The sequence below is a fragment of the Haemaphysalis longicornis genome, unplaced genomic scaffold, assembly GCF_048455015.1.
Source record: "Haemaphysalis longicornis isolate Haplotype H1 unplaced genomic scaffold, Haemaphysalis longicornis Haplotype H1 scaffold_1, whole genome shotgun sequence".
NCBI classification, from domain to species: Eukaryota; Metazoa; Arthropoda; class Arachnida; order Ixodida; family Ixodidae; genus Haemaphysalis; species Haemaphysalis longicornis.
The window spans coordinates 106,622,794-106,648,306 of record NW_027526203.1 but is presented as its reverse complement, the minus strand read 5'-3'; the positions used below and the strand labels follow the sequence as shown (position 1 = coordinate 106,648,306).

Below are 25,513 nucleotides of genomic sequence, written 5' to 3'. Positions count from 1 at the left end.
ACGACGCAGAATTAACAATGTACGCACGGCGCGACCTTTACGTTGTTACGAATCGGCCCGCCGCCGTACTTTTCCGCATCACTCCTCGGCTGTGCGGCGAAGCCACTGCGTGCGCCTTTGAAAACAGGCCCCATCTTGTCGGTGAATCATACTTTCGCGTCGAGACGCGCCCAAGGACACAGAAGCCCCGCGATCGCAGCGGAGTCCTCCTCTCTCTCGGACTCAACGTGCGCCGATGCTACCGACTGCTCACGAACTCTGGCGTTGTGTGTGTCTGTGACGTTCGTGGCGTGTTGCCGCTTGTTGGCGTTTTGACCGTTACCGCTTTTGGGTATAAATAGAGCCGCCCAAGCACTCTAACCCATTCCTGTTTGAGCAGTGAATCCATGCTGTCACTCTGCTCGAGTCCTGTACTGTTACCTCGCCCGTCGGGGCACTGTTCTTTGGCTTCGACTCACCTCTCGCTATGAAGTAAACAGTTACGTTAGCCTACGGCTTCTGGACTTCTTCACGGCTGCAACAGCGGCTGGCCGCTCTTCACACCACGCTACCACACGTATGTCGGAGGCGACGGAGCTCGGCTCGGGTCGGCCCACCCGGTCGCAACTGGTGTCAGCGCTGGGATGACACGGTCGCAACAACGTCCAATCGGCCGAGTAGGCTGCGCAGTTTCCATGAGTTCGACGGTGTCTCGAGACATCCAGCCTCATTTTCTGCACACATGCTTGGGAGTTGAAGTGAACGCAATGGCGTCACTTGGAGGGCGCCAGGGATGATGCCTCAACACAAGTCAAAGCTCAATTTCAAGTGGCGTTGCCTCGATCGCGACTACAACCCCCACTGGGAACACAAACAAAATTAGCCCACCAAACAGCGTCACCATCATTGCTATTAAAACGAAGCCTTCTATGCCTCTCACTGATGTCTGTAGTCCACCCAAAATGCACTGCAGGAAAGCCAACCTTCTCTGACGACGACGATGATCGTGGGTGAAATGAACAAAAATTAAAACGCTTCCCGTGGTCGGAATCTAACCTGGATCCCTCGCGCTGTGAAGCCGACGTCTATCAGACTGCACCAATCCGACACGGTCGAAGTAGTTCGGATTTGGAGAGGGTACAAAATTAGGCAGAAAAAATCACGCACCACCCTTCCGAAACCTAATAACGACGACTGTGGTTGGACGCGAAGCTTTCATCTATCGAAATCAAATGGCGAAGGGCCGAAGTCAAACCACGTGCGATCAAAAGTGCAAACCGTCTGCGAGCCCGTGTCCAAACTCAGACGACAACCAAGGAATCTTTGACGAGCAGGCTTCGCGTTCAACCATCCCCGTTTTAGCAGCGCGAGAAGGCTACCTCGGATCCCGGTTATCCACTGTCAACCACACGTGGGTCTCGCAAACGCAAAGAGAAACGCACGCGGCGGTTCGCGCTCCTCTGGCCAGAGGCGGCCGCAAATGAAGAGCTCAAATCGGGCGGCGCGAAATCATCGCCACTTTCCGAAATCGGCGTCATTTTTCACGCCCGCCGGTGGCGGCCCGCGTGCGCACGTCCATCGGGAGCCGCCGGGGTTGGGTGATTAATGGCCGCCCCGGTGGCGGGGAAATGCGGCGACACGGACCTGACCATAGCCTCCGGAAAGTATAAAGGAGGCTATGACCTGACCCGCGGGCGGCTCTCCCGATAGACGCGTGTTGCGTCGCGGTAACGCCGCCGCCGCAGCAACTGGTGGCACGCGTGGAGGCGACGGCTACCCCGCAGTCGGGACGCGCCGACGGGAAGACGCGCCTGGGGAGGAGAATCTTGCTTTTGCGGGTTTCGCGGCGGGAAGTTTGAAGCGCGCGGTCAGCCGCTCACGCGAGCGTTATCTGCAAATCAGAATCGCGAGGGAATGTGTGGCTCTTTATCGCCCCATTCTATTACACACCACCCGGAGAATTTGGTACCAGAGAACAACAAAAATAAAGCAATAAAAATTTCGGGTGTTTCACGCGCCGAAGCTAAAGCTGAGCGCGCCGTAGTGACCACCTGGGAATGTCCCTTGATCGGCTTTTTCCAAAAGCCGATGTGCCCCGAAATCTCCACACACGGGCAGGGATTGCGAGACGCACCGCAGTGGAGGGATTTGTTCAGAGCCCAGAAGCGTCGTGTCTCGCCTCCGTCGGACAAGACCAGCGGAGGCGGGCTAGCTGGCACAGTCAAACCCGGCTATAGCGAACCGTAACATGCGCCGCGATTAGTTCGATATGTCCAATAATTCGACATAGCCGAACCCGTCTATGGCGAATTTTTTTGGTACACGTTTGCAATACCATACGCGGGACCCCCCACCCCCTGCCATTCACACATAACGAAGCGAACACGTAAAGTACGTTATTGCCTCACACGAAACAATCCATTTATTGCATGCAATAAAGCTACTTTCCGCCTCAACTGCCTACTTCGCAAGAAAGGGGTGATTTTTGTTTCCCCTTTCGTTTTGGCGGCATTCCCAACACGAGACATCGTTTGCACCAGTTCAAGCCCGTGTTCTTCAATATCCAAGCAATATTCAGGAAGAACATCGGATGGCAAAAGCGCTTCATAAAGCGTCGGACGGCTTTACGTTGTGACATCCTCAGTCTCTTCAGTGCTTTCAGCAGCAACAGCTGTCATGACATCTGTGACGGTGTGTCCGCGCGAGGGGCTGACGGCAACATCGGCGTCAACACTCAGGAAATCCTCGTAGGACACTCCGTCCGGCACAGCATCTGGAACGTTGGCAAGCTAGCTCTTCGCGCAGTTCGACGGTGATGCCGTCTTGATGCCGACGGTGATGCTGACTGGATGGACTCCGTCGGGAATCTCGTGCGTCGGAAACAGTTACGGAAGGTGTCGGGCGTCACGCCGGTCCACGCGAGACTCAACATTTCAATCATGGCCAATCAGCGTCTCAATCGCCGCTCCGAGACCACGCATTTCGATGGCAATTGTAGGCGCGCCGAGTTCGATATATCCGATGTGAACTTCGTTATAAGGAATATGCCTCGCATGCATTTTCGACATGGATTTGCTTTTGTTCGATATATAGCGTAATTCGCTCTATCCGGGTTCGTTATAATCGGGTTTGACTGTACATGACTACACAACAGCGCCCACAACGGGGAGGTGACGACACGATACAGTACGCTGGCTGCACCTTTTAGTAGAAAAACAAAAGTCGCAGAATGAATGAATGAATGAATGAATGAATGAATGAATGAATGAATGAACGAACGAACGAGCGCGCGCGCACGCACGCACACGCACACACACACACGCGCGCGCGCGCGCACGCACAAGCACGAGACAACGAACAGCGCCCAGAGAGCGACACAGATTGATTGATTGCTAGTGGTATTCCCTTTTAAACGGGTTGATGGCGTGTCATCTTACCAAGCGAGAGAGAAAGAGAGAGAAATAACTTTATTGGGAGAGGCTGGTGATCCTAGGCGTCGGCCAAGAGCTCTTGTCTTGTATTTTTCGTAGCGCTGCTCTGAGGGCAGGCACAAAATACTTTTTTTCCCCCTGTTGCCGGTGGTAGCGGTCCTAGGCATTATTCCCCTCTCTGCTTATCGTCCACCAGCATTCTAAGCTTTTTTTAGCCGCCTCGGCAGTCTTGAAGTTAACTCCCTCTGTTCTACACCCTGTTCGACCCTGAGTTGTGCGGATCTGCCGCGGCTGGCGCTGCGCTCGCCCGGCAAAGTCGGCTGTCCGGAGCGTGATGTTACATGGTGGTGATTATGAGTCCAGGTACTGTGTACATTTTTTAATAGTTCTTACGCTTACACACGACTCTGCTTTTTTGCTCGCTGAAGGCTTCGTGAATTCGGCGCGTGGGCTGCTGTAACATTTTCTGCGCTGGCATCTTCATGTATAGGAGAGCACCCACATGTGCCAAAATGAATGGCCAGGTCGCGTCCTGTACCCGTTTTCATGTGCTGGCACGCTCTTATAGACGGTAATTAGAGAGTCACAGCAGAACGGAGAACCGGTCCAGGTACGGTATCCGATACACCTGCGCAAAACCAGTTGTGACACCTCTGCCCACGCGCAGTGGAGCTGACTGCTTACCAGGTGTCGTACCGGAACCGGGCCCGGTCTGCTCTACATTGCATTGCCTAGCGGGCTTCTTTTGACACGCGGCACTTAAGGTCCCTAACCAGGAACTTCAGCGGCACTTGGTTCACTACGGTTTTAGTTCGACGCAGAAAAAATAACGCGTACGCTTGCGCGGTGCACATAATGTATCACTGCTGTATTGGCGGTAAGCTCTCGTGGATTTTTTTTTTCTGCCTGGTTTCCTTCATTAGTTTCTTGCTCAAATCCAAAATTTTCACCAATTTCTTTTGTTTTTCGAAAAAAAAAAAACTTCAGATGTTCGTCCCGATGATTTTACCTTCCAGGCCGTACCCCAGCGTCGTGTAAGCCTACCTGTGGGAGCCTTATAACATGGACGACCGATTTCATACGCCAGAAGAGACTTGCGCTCCCCAGACTCCGTGACCACATTTCGGCCTCAAACCTTTTTTCCTCTGGTAGCCGACAGTGGGGAGCGTAGCTTGTTCCAATTCCGTACCGTGGCGTCCTTTCCTTTGTGCTTGCAATTGTGTTCCGAGCTCGGCCCTTCATAATTCGCGAAAAGGGTCTTAAATAATGGCCACCGCGGCTTAGTAACACCAGGACTCTGGTAACACTTAGGAACCCATCCAGACCGGCGGACTTCATTACGTTCGCGCCGCTTTCGGGCGGGACGGCCACGTTCCAGCGCGCTTTCAAGTCAGGCCCCCCTGTCGACAAGGGCGCCACGAGGGCAAAAATGGCAGCGGCCAGGCGCTCGTCCCGCGTGTGCGGCCGAGGTTCGGAAAGGGCAGCAGTGCACCAAGCACAGTGAGGGCCAGCAATGACGGTCGCCATACGACGAGGAAAAGGCGCCACAGGCACACCTTGCACACAGCAAAAACAGCAAACAAGGTTTCGTCCGCACAAACGGGCCCACGGAGAATGGGAACGAGACTGAGGCGGTACGTGAATGATATATTAAGGAGTCCGCTGGTCACCTTCAATCCTCCCGCTTGACGAGGCCGGCGCCTGTTTAACAAAAAGAGGGAGAAAAAGCGGCGCACACGGCGTCAGACGTGCGACGAGCCGGCCTTGCGCGGCAGCGACGTATCGCGCAAACGCGGTCGGTATGCGACCGATGACGAGTGGAAAGAGCTCAACGAGGACAGACGCCCCACACGCACCGCGACCGACGGTAGCGCACACAGACAACACGCAGGAAGAAGCCAGTCCAGGCGCGTAGCCAGGATTTTTTTTTTTTTTTCGGGGGGTTTGCAAAATCGCGGTTTGCAAAAGGCTGAGAAGACAAAATACATGTTTGGTTCATTAGACTCCATTGTGCGGATAGCAATGATGGCAATCTTATCGCAAGCTTCAAAGGAATAATCGAGATACTAAAGAAAACATAAGAAGCAGTGGAATCCCAGGCAATTTCTCTATGACGTCACATGATCCTGTTGGTACGATTGGCGCCCAAGTACCCAAACAACCGCCGAAAAAACATGCTCGCGCGATTGTTGAAGGGCCTCTAGTTCAATTGATCCTATCGTGTGAATTTTAACGTGCTGATAACCCACTCAACAACGTCTTAGTGCTGGCCTAAACTAAAACATGCGTAAGGGCACGGCCCCGCGTACATAAATGCTACAGACTACCGTGTTTCAGTACGAAGCGGACAGTAATGGTACAGTTAAGGCGCTCGCTTGGTTGACAGCGACCGCGATGTTCAAACTGAAGCATGGTTTCAGGCTACGACATAATACATTGGCAAAAAAGTTGATGATCCATCGGTCATTTTGGTTACTTAAGTAATGCTGACTGTTGCTCGAAATCCAGGCAGATCACATCAGCGCGGACCCGTACGTGGGGGAAGGGGGAGGGAGGGGATGATGATGATGATGATGATTGTCTTTTTATGACGCAAGGCCGACGAGGGCAAAGAGCGCCAGAAACAATTGTGATTTAATAAAAGCGATGAGAATTAAAATTACAATTGTAAACTAAAGTGAAGCAGAAGCTGTTTAAAAACAAATGAGATGGCTGGTGTAGAGGGCCAGGTTGTAATTACGTGCAGTATGAAATGAGCTGTAAAAAATTAATCTCTTTTAAAAACTTCGAAACACACTTAAAAGGAATTGTAGCATTGTCGGCTAAAAAATGTGAGGGGTGGAGTGGGATGTGTTGTCTGTATAGTTGTGGAAAGTGTTTGCGTCGAGTTGTGGCGAGTGCGTTACATTGAATTAGGATGTGGATTACGGATAGGTGTTCTCCACACCTGCTACACAGAGGTCTTGGGAATCCAGTGAGCAGGTGGGAGTGTGTAGCATGTGTGTGGCCTATCCGTAATCTGGCTAGTGTAGCTTCATTGAATCTGTTGTGTGTGTCTGTTGTGTATCGTCCCAAGTGTGGTTTTATTAGGTGTAGTTTGTTGTCTGTCAGTTCGCTCCACTGTGTTTGCCATGTTTTACGAAGTTGTTCTCTGATGTGTGGCTTGAGGTCTGTGTAAGGTAGTGTTGTTATGTCCACTGTGTTCGTCAGTGCAGCAGCGGCGGCACTTTCATCCGCCAGCTCATTTCCGCGTATCCCACAGTGGCCCGGAACCCAGCACACAATCACTTCGAGATTTGAGGCGTACGCGGACATAATGGTCTTAAAAAGAAGATTGATCACATAATTTTTAGACGACTTTCCAGATGATAGCGCGCGCACAACACTCAAAGAATCTGTGTAAACGATGGATTTGGGTATTTTATGTTGAAGGATGTGATTCAGAATGAGGAGCACGCCATACGCCTCTGCCGTAAAGATACTACTAAGTAAATTCATAGTCTTAGAGATGCTTAAGTTTGGTCCGTGTGCCGTAGAGGACACAGCGGAAGCAGTCTTTGAGGCATCGCTATAAAATTCTAAACACTGATACTTTTGCTGTAGGGACAAAAAGTGCTGCAGAATCGCACTTTGTGGAACCCGGTTCTTCTGGATTTGTGTAAAAGATGTATCACAAGAAACTGGGCGGAGATGCCACGGTGGTAAAAGGTCCGTAAACGATGAATTGTATAAGTCTAAAAACGAGAAGTCAAAGTCAGAAGCTTCCTTCCTCGCTCTAAGGGAGAAAGGTACAGAAACAGATGGACGATTTAAAAACAGTTGCAATGAGGAAGTATCGTTAAATACTGGTTTAAAAGGATGGTTACTAATTGATGAAATTTTAAAAGCATATAATAGGTCTATGTAGATTCGCTGATGTTCTAGGCACCATTTATCACACTCAGCGTACAGACTCTGGACCGGGCTAGTGCGAAACGCACCTGACGCGAGCCGAAGCCCCAAGTGCAGCAATGGGTCCAGTATTTTCAATGTGGTTTTTGTTGCTGACCCATACACCACACTCCCGTAGTCCAATCTTGAACCTATTAAGCTGGTAAATACACGCAGCGGGAGTTGTTTGTCTGCACCGTATGCTTGGTGTGAGAGGACCTTTAAAATGTTCATTGTTTTTAGGCATTTATGTTTAAGTTGTTTAATGTGAGATATAAATGTTAGTTTTTCGTCAAACACTACTCCTAAAAACTTGTGTTCCTTTTTAACAGGAATTGATAGGCCGTTCAGCTTGATCTCAGGATCGGGCCGGATCGCGCGCAATTTAGAAAACACAACACAGGTGCTTTTAGCTGGATTAAGTTTAAACCCATTTCGGTCCGCCCAGCTAGCTAGTTTATTGGCACCAAGCTGAATTTGCCGTTCACAGATAGACATGTTACATGATTTAAAAGATATTTGAACATCATCTACATACATAAAACAGGATATTGTTGGTGGCAATGCCTTTCCAAGCGAGTTCATCTTCACTATAAACAATGTGCAGCTCAAAACTCCACCTTGAGGCACGCCATTTTCTTGGACATGAACCCTAGAGAGTGCAGACCCAACTCTCACACGAAAGGTTCGCTTGGACATGTAACTGCCAAGTGTGTTTAGCATGTTGCCCGACAAACCTAACGACTTCAGATCGCTGAGGATGCCGTAGCGCCAAGCGGTGTCGTAGGCTTTTTCAAGATCAAAGAACAGTGTAATGCAGTACTGCTTATGAACGAATGCATCCTTTATATATGATTCTAAGCCAACGAGTTGATCATTTGTAGATCGCCCTGCCCGGAAGCCTGCCTGGCAGCTCTCGAGAAGACCGTTGTATTCCAGGAAATATACAAGTCTCTTGTTTATCATCTTCTCGAGAAGCTTGCAGAGGCAGCTTGTCAGGGCTATGGGACGATAACTTGCAGGGGAGGTGGGATCCTTCCCCTCCTTGAGAAAGGCCACTACTATGGCCTCCCTCCAGGACCTAGGTAACCGCCCCGAAATCCATATTCTATTGTATAGGTGTAAAAGTGTTTCTAAAGTGTCTCGGTGTAAGTGTTGTATCATAGTGTATGTGATGTTGTCTGCGCCTGGAGCTGAAGGCTTACAAGTGTTGAGAGCGGCCCTCAGCTCAAAAAGTGAGAACTCAGAGTTGTAAGACGTAGTTGATCTGTTCTTGTCACGTAGAGAGTTCTTTTCGGCAGATGTTTTGTGTTTCATGAAAGTGTCTGTGTAGTGTGATGAACTGGAGACGTGTTCGAAGTGTTGTGCAAGTGCATTAGCCTGGTCTTCTAGTGTGTCCCCTGTTGTGCTGACCAGGGGCAGGCTATGTGTATTTTGTCCTTTCAGTTTACGTATCCTTGTCCATACTTTACGTGTGTCTGTGTAGGAGTTTATTGATGTAAGAAAAGCGCGCCAACTCTCTCGTTTTGCCTCACGGCGCGCACGCTTCCCGAAAGCCTTTGCCCGTTTAAAAGAAATCATGTTTTGTGATGTGGGGTACCGGCGAAGGATACCCCAAGCTTTGTTCTGGGCCTCTCGCGCCCGCCGACAGTCGTCATTCCACCAGGGCCTCCTTGGGTGCCGCACGGCTCCGGGGGACTGGGGAATGGACTTTTCGGCGGCGTCGAGGATGTGCGCCGTGACCAGCTCGGTTGCCTCCTCTACGTGTAGGTGTCTAATGTCTGTGTAGTGCAGTTGAGATGTTTCTGTGAATGTGTTCCAGTTCGCTCTAGCTTCGTTGAACCTACTATGGGAAAGAGAACTGTTTGGCCCTTTACCTATATATGTTAAGGATGTTGGGAAGTGGTCACTACCATAGGGGTTTGTGTCCACTCCCCATTCAAGAAATGGAAAGAGTACTGCAGAGCCAATAGCAAGGTCAAGGTGTGAGTAGGTGTTGTGCGCTATATTATAGTATGTAGGCTGTTGCTTGTTAAACAGGCATGCTCCCGATGATGTTAAGAACTTTTCGATGAGGCGACCTCGGGCATCTGTTCTAGAAGAGCCCCACAGAGGATTGTGTGCATTGAGGTCACCCATTAAAATGAAGGGTTCAGGTAACTGATCCACAAGAGCCTCGAACTCGGAGCTCAACAAGTGATAGTCTGGTGGGATGTAGAGGGAGCACACCGTGATTAGCCTATTAAAACTTATTACTCGGATTGCAACAGCCTCTAGGACAGTGTTCAGCTGGATGGTGTGACATGCCAAGGATTTGCGGGCAACGATGGCCACACCACCAGAAGAGTATGTGCAGCCGTCTCTGTCCTTTCGGAACACCAGGTAACTATTTAAGAAATTTGTGTGTTTTTTATTCAAGTGCGTTTCCTGGAGACACATGACACTTGGCTGATTGGAGTGCAGTAACTCGCATACATCATCCAGGTTCTTAAACAGGCCTCTACAGTTCCATTGTATTAAATTTTCTTTTCCCATTATTTTATGTTAGGAGCGACTGGAATGTGTGGTTATGTGTCGCTCGGGGCGGTTACTCTGGCAGGCTTCTTTCTTTCTTGGGATTGTGACGTCCGATCCCGTCCCCTCCGCTGCGCAGCAGCGACGAACGGATTGACGTCCATTTTCTCTTCAGATGTCCTCGGAGTTGCCGACTTGTCGGGCTCCTTGGACTGTGGACCCTTTCGGGGGCCCTTTTCTGGGGCCACGACCGCCAGGGGTGCCAAGGGTGGCACAGGCGGTGGGGCGGAGGTGGAAGCACCTGCCGGTCCCTCCGCGTCCATTTCCTCCGTGCCATCAGGTGAACTGGGGGCCAGAGGAGTGGAACCGGAAGGAGCGGCACCACTCCCAACCGTGTTGGTTGCCACCGCAACCGCTGAAGGTTCCCCCTGCGGCACGGTGACGGATTGAGCTGCCAACAGCAACTCAGCGGGGAGCTCGGGCCGGGCACAGTCTGCGCCGCAGTACTGTGTCCCTGCCGAAGCAGAACGCCGCTCCGCCCCCCGGCGAGCTGCGTCTGCGTACCTCCCTAGGGGGAAAGAGGCGAACCTCTTTCGCGCCTCCGGGAAGGAAATGTTCTCGGTTACTTTTATGTTTATGATTTTCTTTTCTACTTGGAATTTTTCGCAGGTGCGGGAGTATGCTGGATGGGGTCCCTGGCAGTTGGCACAGGTGAAGACCTCTGTGTTGCAATTATCAGTGAGGTGATCGTTCTGGGCGCATTTGGCGCAGGTTAGTCTTCCGCGACAAGCGTTAGTGCTGTGACCGAACCGCTGGCACTTGAAGCAGCGGCGCGGGTTCGGAATGTATGGACGGACTGGGCAACGGATGAATCCTGCATTTATGTGTTCTGGAAGTGTGGATCGGTCGAATGTTAGGATGATGTGCTTTGTAGCTATTTCTTTGTTGTCTCTCCGGATGGTGATCCGCCTCACTGCCGTCACACCTTGATCTTTGAGGCCCTCGAGGAGGTCGATGTCTGTCTCGTTTAGGAGATCCGTCTCAGAGATCACACCCTGCGAGCTGTTGAGGCTGCGGTGGGGTGTGATCCTGACATCTAGATCGGCCATGCGGGTTTGGTTGAGAAGACTTGTTGCCTGTTGCTGATTATTGAGTTCTACTAGGAGTTCACCAGTTCTTTGTTTTTTAGCCTTATAAGATTTGCCCACAATGTTTTCAAGGAATTTCGAGATCAGAAATACAGACTTGGACGTGATGGGGTTTTCTTTTTCTGTTGATTCGATTATTAGGAAGCGGGGGTAGTTGTCCGGTTTAGGGGCAGCGATTGCAGGGAGTAGTGGGAAGGAAACTTCGGTGCGGCCCCTTTTCAGGGACCGATCGTGTTTGGAGCGGGGTTTTGAAGCCATGAATTAATAAATTCTATTCGGCCGTGGTGCATCCGCCCACCCCGGGGCCCAACAAGGGGACGCGACAGGTACTTGCAAGCAAGGCCTGCCTGCGCCAGATTTACACCACGGCTATAACCACATATGGCGTAACACAGGGTTGTTAGCCACACCAGGTTAACCCTAGCCGCCAAGAAAAGGAGAAGAACCAAGAAGAGAGAAGGTGACAGGAAAGTTGTCAGAAAGAGGATAGGAAAGTAAAAGATGTAGAGGAGGACAGGAAGAGGCGACTGCCGATTCCCTCCGGTCGGGTCAGGCCGGAGGTGCCGTCTACGTGAAGCGTGGGCCAAAGTGGTGTGTTGCCTTTGCCGAGGGGCCTTAAAGGTCCAAACACTCGGCATTGGCTCAACCACCAGGTTCCCCTTTTCCCCGGACACGGCTCTGCCACGCACGGCTAGACGTGGGTGCTCGGGGTCCGTGGTGTCGCACATACACCAAACATCTGCTTGCGCAGATGCCCCCTGCGGGGGGGAGGGAGGGGAGCGCGGAAGTGTGCTGGTGTTCTTGAAAGGGCATGTGGTGTGTAGCGTGCTTTTTTTTTTAATGACCACATTCGGTCATCATGCCAAATCGATTGAGCATTGAAAGAACGATACTCTTGAGCCCACAAAACTCCAAAGAAAGGCCAGAAAGAGGGCAAGGAAAATTCTACTAGAAAGGCACATTCGTTTCTTCGCCACCAGTACGAAGGCCCTTCACTTGCGCACACTGCTATGATGATTTTAAAAGTGGGTGTAGCAGTGGATGCACGCGTCGGTATGTAAAGGGGCAACAGAAGTCGGGATGACGGGCACACCATGCAGCAGCGGCTACGTTACATGCAGTCGCGTGCCTATAAATCCAGCAAACTACTAAAACTGCATCGAGAGCAAATATATATTCTAACCCTTCATATACTTCAAGGACAGCGGTTACTCTTCATGTACTTAACGCTGTCCCGATACGCTCTGACAACCCTCGTAACCCTCGACAATAGGATATCCAGGCGGATATGAGTTGAATTTACGTTTTCCCTAGTTCAAAGTTACCTATCCGCTTAATCGTGGGCACTCCTTTCAACAACCAATTCAAACGCAGATATTGCATTCGAAATAAAACGAGATACAAATTTCTTGGCTCGCAGACATAAAGGTACTGTGACATCGTGTAAATATTAGGAAGCGATTATTTAAATATTAAAAGACTGCAGTGATAACGCAAGGATGAATCAGTGGTCAGGGGAAGAAAATGACTTACAATTGGGGTGTCTTTTGTGCGTTGGCACTTCCCAAAGCCAGGGCGCTGCTGTCCTTGCGCCGTTCTGTCATATCGCCGTTGTGACTCCGGCCCCTGAATATACACTGCTCTGGGCAGCCGCCGCCCAAGGAAAAAGTGACCGTGGACGCAATGGAGGGGCTTTAGTTGTGACCGAGGTCGAAGATGGCCATGGGTATTTGTTACTGTCGCGACCGCCGTCCCTTCCGTGCTACATGCATTCCCTTGTAATCGTATCTTCGGTATGTTATGCCCCAACATGTAAAATGTTAATGCAGTACATGAACAGGAACTATCAGACCTACAAAACACGTTTTTAGAACAGTGCATAGAACTAACGTCAAGAGGAGCGTTGAGATAAACTCATAACATCCCTTCTAATGCTTTTTTCTACAATTCACATCGGAAATATTAATAGCCAGGCCCATAAATTCAACCCCGAGCCCGGCCCAGGCCTGTGGCATTAAAGGGCCCCTGAGATGGGGTTTTTTTGGGGGTCGATGGTATCGGAGCGCAACGGCTATTTCTTGAACTAATCGTGACGTGTTTGTGCGCTCTTGATATAATCAATTTTTTACGAGCGTAAAAACATCAGAAAGCTACAAAAAACATCTTTTGTGTGTGGGTGCTTTTACACAGTCACACATATTTGTTTTATACTGGAGTGTAAAGCACTTACACACCGGGCCAAACCGGGCTTGACGCTCCTCCGTTCTCGGCGGAAGGATACAGTGAGCGCAGGAGCAACGACGCTTGCAGCCAGCGTGATCGCTCAGCGCTCCGTGTCTGGTGTAAAGCGCTAACCACATGGAGCGATTTTTCCAGCGACGCGACGAGCGACGCGACTAGTATCCGCAGTCGCCGAACCGAAGTCGCTCGCCGAGGCAACCACATGACAGCGACGGCTCGAGCGACTGAGCATGCGACTGAGGATGGCGATTTCAATGTTTCCGCACTGCGCATAGTAACGCGCTTGGTACGCTGGATGCTGGACGCTCGAGGCAAACATTTTTTTTGTTCATTTGTCATAAAAAGCATGACTAAAAAGTATTACGCCTTTCTACCCTGCTTTTTGCACTTCATTGCATCTCTAAAACTGGTTTGGGTTAGCGATAGCGCACGCTTTTCCTTCTGCGCCTCGTTTCTCGGCTCCAACATGAACGCCGTGAAGAATTCGCTTTCTTGACGTCGTTTTTCCCACACGGGTCTCACCCAGTGTGAGCGGGAGCCTTTTTGCTTCAGCTTCAGCGTCTACACAAGCTTTGCCACGCAAAGCTTTCGCTGCACCGCAAACGTCGTCTGCGTGGATTTGCAAAATCTTCCCCCCGTTCTCTTTCAAAACCGGAGGTTGCGTGCTTACGTAGGGGCTCTCCTATTGGCTAGTCGCTGAGACCACTTCCGGGAGGCGAGCGACTGTTTCTGGCGGCCCAGAACCGAGCGATTCGATGAGCGACTTGGTGCGCGGCGAAAAGTAGTTCGTCGCTAGTCGCGTCGCGCCCCAAGTCGCTCGCAAAATCGCTCCATGTGGTTGGGGCTTAAGAGTATCATCAGTTTTCTTTGCATTTGCTTTCTTGGACGCTGTACCCGAATAGATTCTTTGTACCATCTGTGTTTCGAGCGTAGCCTCGACGTTGTTTCAGAGGTGGTAACGAATGGCGCGCCAAGGGAGCGCCGCGCCGACGACGAAGGAGGAGCTCCGCACGCAGCGCTTGGACGACGCCGGCCACTGCTCGTGATCACGAGGCGCAAGCTCAAGTGCGCTCACGCGGGCTGAATAAATCAGTTCAAGCCCAAACGCTGTCGCAGCTGATTCTCTGCGGCGGTCGCGACAAGGGCAAGAGCATGCTCATCCCGTAACGACAACTGCCAAAGAGTTTCATTTCATTGCTTCCCATCAAGTCATGATCGCAGGAAAGTGTGGTTTGTTGCACCGGCCTTCTGAATGAACCTGTTGCCTAGTGTCCTTAGCGCGCTTTACCGTTTACCGTGTTAAATGAAGCAAGAGTAGCCGTTTGCCGCTAAAAAACGAAAGGATTGCACTATGGTCCCTAGAACTATGTTTTTAGGGACCATAATTGCACTCTGCGGTTTCTACATTCCGGCTTACCGGCTCTAACCGGCTCTGCCGAGTAGCGACATCTGGCGAATTTGTCGCAAAGCAAATGACACAAACGTTTGTTGCCCAGAACTGTTCGCTTACACTTGAAATGGCTTGAATCTTAGACGTCTTAGATTGAATTCTCAGAATACAATAATTTTTTTTTAAAGAGCCGTATACTTCTACTGTAGAGCTTAAAAAATCGAAAACATGACGTTGACGCCGCCATCTAGTGGGAAGAATTAGGACCAAGTATTGCATTAACCAGAATTCACGCCACCGCTAAATATTTCGATATAAAATGAGTAAGATATATTGTAATGATTCCGCAGTTACCTATATTACCTTGCCCAAGACGATTTTGAAAGCATAAAAGAGATATGCTAGTTCATAAAGGCATCTGAACCATTGCAAGCGTGGGAAGCTGGAGTAGGGGCGGAAATTTTGCTCGCTCATTCTAAAAAAAATTGTCACTTATCGTGCTCCTGATCATCATTTAGCAAGGATGTAGTAAACAACATCAACTAAGATTGCTTGCATGAAGCGCAGAGCACAGCGCATTTGCTGTGCCGTAAAGTTCCGGAAGAACGCCCACCCAAATTTAAGTTCAGTGATATCAAGCGAAAAATACGAGATGGGAGAAATTTCGGGTCAAGCGCGGAAAGGACGAATAAGTGACCGCATCTACACATGAAGAGATGATTCGGGTTTGTTTTGTTCACTCATCGGCGCTAAAGCCATGGATTTTACGGGGTGGGCGCGCGTCTTTCAGTAAATTGAATATTTCACCCGTAAAAGGGGGTGGGCGATGTTTCGGGGGAGGGCGTTCACTCGGAACTTTCCGGTAATCTAATCAAAACGCGAGCGTACATTTCGCCGGCGCAGGGGGCTCGCTACTACAGTCGGTAGAAATTCTAGCCTCTGTATCGCTATGTAGCGACGGTAAAAATAAGTTACCGTTCACGGAAACTCTCGCGCATGCAAGGTCGACTTCCGCAATCACCAGTATCTCCTGCTCAAAGTCCGTAAAGACTGAAAACGTAGCTTAAAAAAAAAAAAAAAAAAAGGACGTCGTCGTCTCATGTGCGACCCACTCGCTGAAGTAACCATGGCAACGACGACGCTCTAAACCAAACCACCGCCGTCAAAAATCGCGGACATTCCGGCGGCCAACCATGAAATGAGTGCTTCGCCTCGGACGAGGTCGGACTATGTCGTCATCGCAAGCCGCCGAGCCAACAAATAGTTCTGTCTCGTCGGGGTAATAACTTTTGTTAGCGTGAGCGAATATGCTTACTATTTTTGGACTTGTTTCTACAAGAACTATGGAGTAGATTTCTGACACAAACAAAAACACTTTGAAATCCATCTCAGGCCCCCTTTAAGCCCGGGCCCGCCGATAAACCGCTTTCGGGCCAGCCCGGGCCCAGCAGTGCTCTACACTGCAGCATGATGCCGCGCCCGTCTGAATAACTGGCATGCACACTTAAGCAACATATATGCTTTTATCGAATTGGGTTAAGACCGAAACATTTTAAAAATCATTATTTCGCAGAGAACATGCTGGAAAGCTTGTGTAGCATGAAAATATGGCCAGATTCCTCGATTTGCTTCATTGGCGATGCAATGAAATGCCCCGGTGTCATTAAAGGAGCCATGAAGAGAAAACACAAGTTTGGTTCATTCAAAAGATTGTCTCGTTAGAATCATACTGACACCACTTTTAACGTAAACTTCGCTCAAATAAGCTACATAATTAGGAAAAACGGGAATGGTCATGCGACCCACCAGCTCATTTCCCGCAACAGAATCTGTGATGTCACATGGGCTAAGCTCTGCGATTGGCGGAGGCTGGCAGAAGCAGACGCAAATTAGGTAGAACTTACAAACTAGACGAACGAGCGATTTGCGCTTAAATTTAGGGCACATTCTTTACAAAGCAAAAGGAATGATGGGACAAACAGTGGAAGTTACGAAAGCACATGTAAACATAGAAGTACTGATGCGTTCTGCTGTTCGTACTGCGCACAGCATGCTTTGGTTTAGCTGCACAGCACTATGGGGCTTGGGGTTGTCTCAGACGACACTGGCCGATTGACGCAAGCAACGGTGTCTTACGTGACCCCATTTGTCGAGCGAGCACTGTTTCAGGGAACGAATATTTTCTCCCAGAACAAAAACAAGCCAGGTTTAAATGCGGGCAAAAACAAACCAAACGCTTGCCACGGTATGGTGGCGCCATCTAGGTTACGGAACGTAAAGAAACGCGGGAACAAACCAACATCGCTACAGGGTGGAGACAACCTTTGAACGGTCCCGTGCCGCCGCAATTGGGCCAACGGGCTCAACGCGTTATTCTTTTCGTTTCCCACGAGACCTAGCAACGCGAAACAGACAATATGATTCAAACTTCTTCAGTAAACCACGTTGCGGCGATAATTTTAGCGCGGTTTTGACACAATGACTTGCTTCGGCGGCGAGCGAGCAACCGAACAAGGCGGCGCCAGCGTTACGTGTCTCTACCCTGTACGGCGGATGCGTGAATGAAGGTACTCTAGGCCGCAGAGCGGTCGGTTCCCGTCATGGTTCCCGTGATGTCACTTGGGACCACGAAAACGCACGATTGAGCGGGAAAATCAAAATTTTAACCTAAATTGTTTAATTTCTCAGTGAATAAAGCACCGTTTGTATCCGGACAAGCGCTGGGGGCACTATAAAACACGAAATCTTTCGAATAAAACCAACTTGCATTTTCTCTTCATGGCTCCTTTAAACAGATGTAGCAAAAGTTCATGTAGCACTGCCCATGTTTTTTTTCTATTTATTGCATTTTACGTCGAGAGAGTTAAGGGTGAACACGGAAAAGAAGTAGTGGAAACTGGTACTCCAACGCTTGTCCCTATCACCTCCGTTCGTCTGTCGTTCTATTTTCCGCGTTGGAAGTACTTCGCTGAAAAAAAAAAAAAAAGCGGCAAAGCCTCTAAATGTTCCTTTTAATTTATTCCAACATGTTCTTTTTTTCTACCCCGCTGTCGCTTTGGCGTTCCTGTTAACATAAAAATTGGGCAAAACGCGAGAAAGCGCGGCCCGGGCGATGCCGCGCGCCTTGGCGAGCGCAGTCGGCATGAATACACTTCGCCCGCTGCGCCCTCTATTCAATCTACAGCCATAGAGAAATAAAAAATTTCTTTCTCTATGCTACAGCCGCCGCTTCAGGTGGAGCGCTCCGTTTCGTCCCACTCAACTCCTTCTAGTAGTACACTCTACTTCGCCAGATGCTCGGTGTCGTGAATGGACATCCCACGGAAGCGGTGCGGTGCTACCGCTCGTAAAGACAAGGTCACGGAGATAAGGCAAAACCCGCACCGAAACGCCAGCAATGGGGCAAACATCTCCGTGTGCGCAACCAACGCCGACACCCATCACAGGTGTCCACTTTCAAGGTGGCAAATGGAGAAGTGACAGGCTTCAAAGGCGTATTCGGCACTGCATCGCCCAGCGCAGACCCCACTCTAATCACGAGCCGGGCCCCGTCACTGGTGCATACAGCTGCGCTGCAGTGCCGACATCAACAACACGGGTCGCACGCTTCGACCTAATAACCGAACGGCACGTGTCGGGTGACACTTGCCTAGGGCGAAGCAGGTGGCGCGAGTGCGCGCATGTGGCCGCGCAGCCACGTCAGGGGCATAGGCGTGCGCAGAGTTCTCAATTTGGGGGGGCAAAGTCTTACCGCTGCGCCCCCCCCCAGAGCAACTCCCGACCTCTTCTCACTGAAGGCCTTGCGGTGCGAACGCAGTGCAAAGAGGGATGGTTATAAAATTTTTATTTCAATGTAATGGAATTGCAACACACACAAAATATTTCTGAGCAGAAATTTTACTTTCATGTGTTACATCGGCAAGGCATGGGGCAAATTTGGCGCCCCCTTCAGATGATTAGAGGGGGCGGCCGCCCCCCCTGCCCCCCCTGTGCGCACGCCTATGGTCAGGGGAACAGCGCTAACGCCCGAGCAGCAGCGTTCTCTTTCTTACACATCACGGCATTTTCTGCGTGACAGGTTCCGCGCTCACGTGTGCCTCTGTTGCTAAATCTCTTTCACGTACGCGGCGGCACCCTACTCCAGACAGCCACAATTAGCAGGAGTGAAAGCTTGAAGCCACCCACGCGCGAAAAAGCAAAAAGAAACCGCGGCGTCAAGGGTAACGTCACGATAACAAAAGCGGTGGCAGTTTGCTAAAGTGGCCAAAATCGGAAGACATTAACGACAGTATTCGAGCCCGCCGATCAGGCTAGGGGGGCCAATGTGTAAACGTCACTTCTCGTTGCACTGTAAAGGTGCATGTGTGGGTGGGTACATTGACATCATTGCCACTGGGAATTGGTGAATCGGCCATGAGCCTCTGTCAGCTGTTTTCGTCACTGGTCAATTCCCCTGAGTGGGTAAATGAGAACTCTGGATTGGCATGCTGACATCACAGTCAAATAAAAAGTGGCGAATTGGCCGTAAGCTTCTCAACAGTTCTTATCGTCATTTGCCAATCCCCTTGAGTGGGTATGTGTGAACTGTGGGTGGGTATGTTGGTGTTGCAGATAAATGAAAATTGGTAAACCAGCTGCAAGCTTGTGATGGCTGCTGTCACCATCACTGACCAATCCACATTAATGGCATGTGAGAACTGTTGGCCAATCTCCCATGCGGGTGTGTGCATGTGAGCGGAGTTTGTGGCAGTTTTCACGGCACTAAATGATTATCCAGATCCATCTAAACGGCCTGCTTTTGCCATTATCGAAAGAAAAGTGCCGTTTCCAAATAAGGTAAGAACCACCAAACAGGATAAATAAATATTCATTTTTAGCCTTATAAAAAAATTGCATAAAAACCCTGAAGTCACAGTTAAAATTAAGTTAAATTAAAGCACAAAAATTATGAATTTGGCTCCGAAAAGCAGCGTGCAGTCACCAGTAATGACAATTCGAGAGTTTTAGTGTTAAAAGCAGTGCTGAAAATGCCTGTGCACAGGAGCATGCACAAAAATTTGAGCATGGGCTGGGCACTGCTAGATGCAGTTCATACTTTAAATGGCTGTTCAACATAGTGCAGTTTCATCCAGATATATCGAACTAAAATGAGACACGAAAATAGCTCATTATATCTGATAATTCAATACAATACATGCGAAATGTACATGGGACGTTTTCAAAGGAGTGTTCAGACCATTCGATACAATAATTCAAAATATCCGAGTTTGTTGTACCAGGGTTAAACTGTATTTGGCAATGGGCAGTGCTGTAAGCAAGCAAAGCTACAAATGTTAGTATGTCATTTGGGCTTTTCGATTCCCCCACCCTGGACAGGCAACCATTGGACTACTCTTATACAAGAAGCACCACAGAGGTACGATCCCACTCTATTTGACTCGCAGCACGCAAATTGCAGCCTGAGCTGCTCCTCGAACGACAGTGGCACCGCGCAGCAAGGCACTCGAGAACTAAAATCATCATCATCATCCGCTGTGTGTTCCCCTCCCTGTGACCTACCGAATGGGCAACGCTCGAAGCGCCCAATGCAGTGCACAGCTTTGTGTAGAGGATCAAGCATTGTGATACATGCCGAATTCCTTGCTATTATTGCTGAAGCCCTGCAAACCAGCTAGCATACCTTTTCACGTTCCAAAGTTGCTTCTTACACTGTTTAAAATTTTTGCGAATCTTTCTGCTTCAAATGCAACATTTTTAGCTCTTGCTGCACCCCTGGTGGCCCACTGCTCAGTTTACGTGGTTTAGGTTCACTTCAGGCTACGAAAACACGCGATAGCTGATCGGGAACCACCATGCACCTTAGTTGCGCTGAACTGAACTACATCGGGTGCTCTGGATAGGTTCACACTCGGTAGGTCACCGGGAGTAGAAGGGTGCCGGTGGTTATCAGTGGAACTGAACCCTGTCTCTCGTTAGTTCGTGAGTGCTTTGCTCCACAGTGCCAAAGCGGTCTGGGCAGCAACTCTGGCCGCCACTCGCACGACTGTGCATGTGGGGAAAAAATACTGACACAAACTTCAAACGACCAAAACAGAAGACACCGACAGGTGCAGACAAGGACAAGTGGTAACTTCCCATGGAATTTCATTGTACAGAGGGTGAATAAACACGACAAGCAAACCACATGATAAAGGCTGGCATATTAAAATTTTGAAATTTTTTTTTCCTTCAGGCATTTCATGGGTTAGTTTAAACACAGCTGGAACAGAGTAAGTGTTGCCAAAAATATTGAAGTAAGATTATCTGATACCAAAACCAGGAACATTTGTTTTTCACAAATGCCACTTCCTTTTTTGTCAAAGTTGTCAAAACCGAAATGATGAAATCAATATCGCCGAGATGCATCTCCAGCACCTCCACTATTTTGTGCATGCGTTAATTGATGAGCTGAAGTGACTAAGAGATGCCCGGCACTGTTGTAGTGCTCACCTAGCCTCGAGTGAATGCAACAAGCTGCCTGCAACACGTATGACTTTCCAGAGGCCAAGGAAACATGGAACACTACACTGCTAGCCCTGTCGCCGTGCAGTGTGATGCCCAATGCTACACCCAGTCTTTTAGGGGCTTGGGCTGTTGGCGTCTCATGTCATCGTCGTAAGCGTCGTCTCATGCAGTCACGGTACTAAAACACCGGGACACTCGTTTACACCTCGCGCTAGAACACTTCGTGCTTCAAGGACACGAGATTTTTACAACACAGCTGTATGCTTCTACCCCCCAACAGTTTCATCTCCGTTGGCAAAAACGCCAAGGCGTCAAGGATACACTTATATACACTACATGCTTATACACTTATACACCACATGGATACACTTATACACTACATGCTTTGCCCCTCCCCAGGTTCCACGCTAGTGGAGATAGCCCAGGATTTTTTCGATTTTGCCTGGGCATTTGTATTTGTAAAGACATGCAAGTTTCAGTTAAGCAGAGACGACCACCCATTCTCGAGCCTTCTGCCCTGTTTGCTTTAACTTATCAGCCACACTGTGCAGACAAAATACAACCACTGTCGTGCACTGCTCTTTGCTTTCCAGTATATTTGACTGACCCCAACTCCCTTTTTCTTCTCTGCACAACCTCACAGACGGCCACAATGAGGTGCTTGAAATAATCACAGTGTCTAAGCTTCTACGGTGCACTGCATGCAGAGGAAACACTTATTCGAGGCATTCGTCAAGCACATCGTGGCTACGGATCGTTTTCCCAACTTAGTGAGCAAAGATTTATATGAAAACAGGGCCTTCTGGCTTTAGGGGGTGTAATTCCAACAAACATGGTTGTCTGAAAATGTAAGGCTGGTGTATTAAAATTTTGAAATTTTTTTTTCCTTCAGGCATTTCATGGGTTAGTTCAAACACAGCTGGAACAGAGTAAGTGTTGCCAAAACATCCTGTGTGCAGCAAGAGTCAGCCATCCAAAGCACAACCAAAAAATAGTCAACAAATCTATACACTTCCGTGATGTTTGTGAGCCTCAATTTATCAGCCAGCAACGAGTCCAGGTGGTCCAGAAAGGGATCGCTCAGCACCGAAGCAATAGAGCATTACGATAAGTCCTAGGGGAGGGGATACAAAACTCAATGCACAACAGCTTTCGCTACAGATTGGCTCCCACCCCAGCATTTCCATAGTCTGAACCCAAATCAAAGGCATCGAATATGGAAGAGACAAAGGAGATGCTATGCATCATAGAGTTGCTCACATCGTGACCTCCAAAAACAGCAACCTGGGACATGTTACTCTGGACTGGTCATACAATAGTCGGCATACACAATGTTCACTTCAGCCATGTCACGTTCACCCCACTTCCTACACACACACCTTTTACCACCCCATGCTCTCTATTCCAGCCACCTCACCTCACCCTGCACATTGTTCCCACATGCGCCCCTCCTCAAGCCTCTGGAATGCCCATTAAGGTCCCCCCTCCTCCTCTCATCAAGCATTCCTGATAAGACAAGGGACAAATGGATGGGCAGGGCCAAAAAATTGGAAGCGAGTAGCTTTGCTGGAACCCAAAACTGCCTTTGCCTTTGCGAGATGGTCCACAGATGCTGATTTGGAATCACAGGCATTAGGAAACATCAAATGTGCGGACAAAAGTGTAGACAAGAGCAGGGGAAATAGCACTGTCCAGGGATCTTCTTTTGTGCTTGCCAGGTTTCTAAGTAACGTTTTTAGGTCATGGTGAATCCAAATGTGCAAAGGAAAAGTCATGCTAAAGTTTTGCCCGATGAAAAGCACACAAGCGGGGAGGAATCTGCCACGCACCAGTTTGCACCACTCCAAATGACACAGTGACACACCGTGTACCACGCAGAAACTGCGGCGTTCTGTTCTTTTCGCTCAGCCATACAGATGATTGGCTCTGTGTGCACTGAGGTATGGTGCATAGCCAAGAGGGCCATTGCGGGCATCATGTATCTAATCCTGCTCTGCCTCCACTTTGTTACCCTTTCTGTCCCATTCACCCTTATTAATTTCCCTCTTGCTTACCGGCCTATCCTTTAACGTATACTTGCGGAGAACAGTTTGTTTTGAGAGAGTGTGGCAACATTCCAAATTTTTTTCCCGGCGGTACAGCACACATGAGAAACACCTGCGATGACTGCTTGTTCCCTTGCTGCTCTGCATTGACACTTAAAGCAAAGCGATTATGCTGAAAAGCGTCACAAGTTAGTGGCCAGATAATGTCACATCCTTCACTTGGAATTTCTCTGCCTCAGCATGCAGAGGAACCAGACATTGGAGCCTTGGAGGCGAAACCATCAAGACAGAGGAACCAGACCCATCATGCCAGTACACAAAATGTAGGAAAAAATAACACAGACAGAAAGAACAACTACAATACTCCCTTGTGCTAAATTTGGGCCCAACTGTTTAGCTGCTTTGATTCAAGGAAGAATTTGGAAGAGACATGCATGAGTGTACAGTTACAGACCACTGTGGCACCATCTCTTAGCCGCTGCAGACAGACATCTGCTCATACAGCAGAGCGTTTACAATTGTGGCATCAGTAGACGCATTCACCCATACCTTCCTGACAAAGCCAGCACCGTTCAAAGCATGAACGGCCGCCTCAGAGCTGTGCCCTGAACTCTCCCGCCATATTCTCCTTCTCCTCTTTCCTCCTCATGCTTCTGCCATACCTTCCTCTGCTTTCCTCCTCGCGCTCCCTTACCATCACTCATTCTCCGCTGAGCTCCACGTTCTCTCGCTTTAATCTTCTGTGTCCGGCCCCACGTTTGCTTGGTTACGCCGACAGGCGCCCCTCAACTGCAGGAATGGCTGCTTACAGGGGCTATGCAGGCAAAATACAGGCTTGTTTTATTCGAAAGATTTCCCATTTTATAGTGCCCCCAGGAGGAATAAATGCCTATTTCACGAGCGCCGGTGCTGCTGTTAGGGCACCCGCCCAGTGGGGGGCACCAACCCCCCACTGCCAAATCGCGTGTTTTAGCAACACCTACAGTGGCATCACAAGAAGCGCTCTCCAGCCGATTGCAAAGCCTCATTCACCTTTAGTCAACCTAGATGGCGCCACAATACTGCGAAGGGCCGTTTTCTGCCTTTGCTTTGTTTTTGACCATATTTGTACCTTGCTTGTTTTTGTTCAGGTAGAAAATAATCGTTTCGAGAAACACGGCGTTCACTTGGCAAATATAGTCGTGTGAGACACCGTCGCTTACACCAATCAGCCAGTGTCGCCTGAGACAACCCCAAAGCGCCGCAGTGCTATGCAGCTTAAACAAGCATAGTGCGTGCAGTACCAACAGCAGTACGCATCGGTGCTTCTATGTTTATGTATATTTTCGTAACTTTCATTGTTCACCTCACCATTCTTATTGCTGTAAAATGAATATGTATTACATTTAAGCGCAAATAGCTCGTTCGGCGAGCTAGTAAGCCCTGTCTAATTTGCGTTTGCTTTTGGCGGCCTCAGCACAGCAAGGCTTATGACATCATAGGTTCTTTTGCGGGAAATGAGCTAGTGGGTCGCATAGCCATTCCCTTTTTTCCCTAATTATATAGCTTTTTTGAGCGAAGTTTACATTAAAAGTGGTGTCAGTATTATTCTAATGAGTTAATCTTTCGAACGAATTAAACTTGTCTTTTTTCTGCATGGCCCCTTTAAGAGCTGCACTCTAAAGGAACACACACACAAACAGCTTCTGTTCACCGTTTCACTTAACAGGCCCCGGCCACATGCCAAGCTCAAGAAGCTGTTATGCAAAGCTAACACTAGCCAGCCCACTCATATGCCCTAAGTGGTGCCTGCGTTTGCACTCAACTGCTGCAGATAATTCCGCCTGTACTCACTGCAGATCATTTTGCATCTCTAATCCTTTCTTGCATTTGATTAATGGGTTAAAAACACTAAATGTGTGCTATTAAGGGCTAAGAATGCCTCGCAACTGCATTTATATGCACCTGAACTTCGTCTAAAACTTGTAATGCAAGCATATCTTCAAAGCAAGCACGAGCCTCCACTTACATCATTTCTCTGCAGGATTGCTCAACCTCGCGGGCACTTCATGCAGCCATTCAATTAGCGCCTGCACCACACCAGGCCCTTCTCACCTGGTTTTGCACAAAGCCTGCGTTTCCTCTCGCTAAAGTGTGAACTACTTATTGAAACTACTTATCAAACTACTTCCATCTCTGCCTCCATGGCCAGCAAGTTAGATGGTAAAGTTTGAGCACTGTGAGCTGCACTACGAAACAAGTGCAATGCCATGCCAGATGGATAGTACAGGCAAGTCAAACAGATGGTGTGAGTGGCACCGACTGGAACCCAGACTTATTTTGGCAGATCTA

The 25,513-nt window shown here is 49.2% G+C and overlaps 1 protein-coding gene across 18 annotated transcripts in view; it reads right to left on the bottom strand.

Annotated features, from left to right (window-relative positions):
* The window catches only part of Sin1 (SAPK-interacting protein 1), a 132,203-nt gene that overhangs the window by 72,500 nt on the left and 34,190 nt on the right, over positions 1-25,513 (bottom strand). The window lies entirely within an intron of this gene.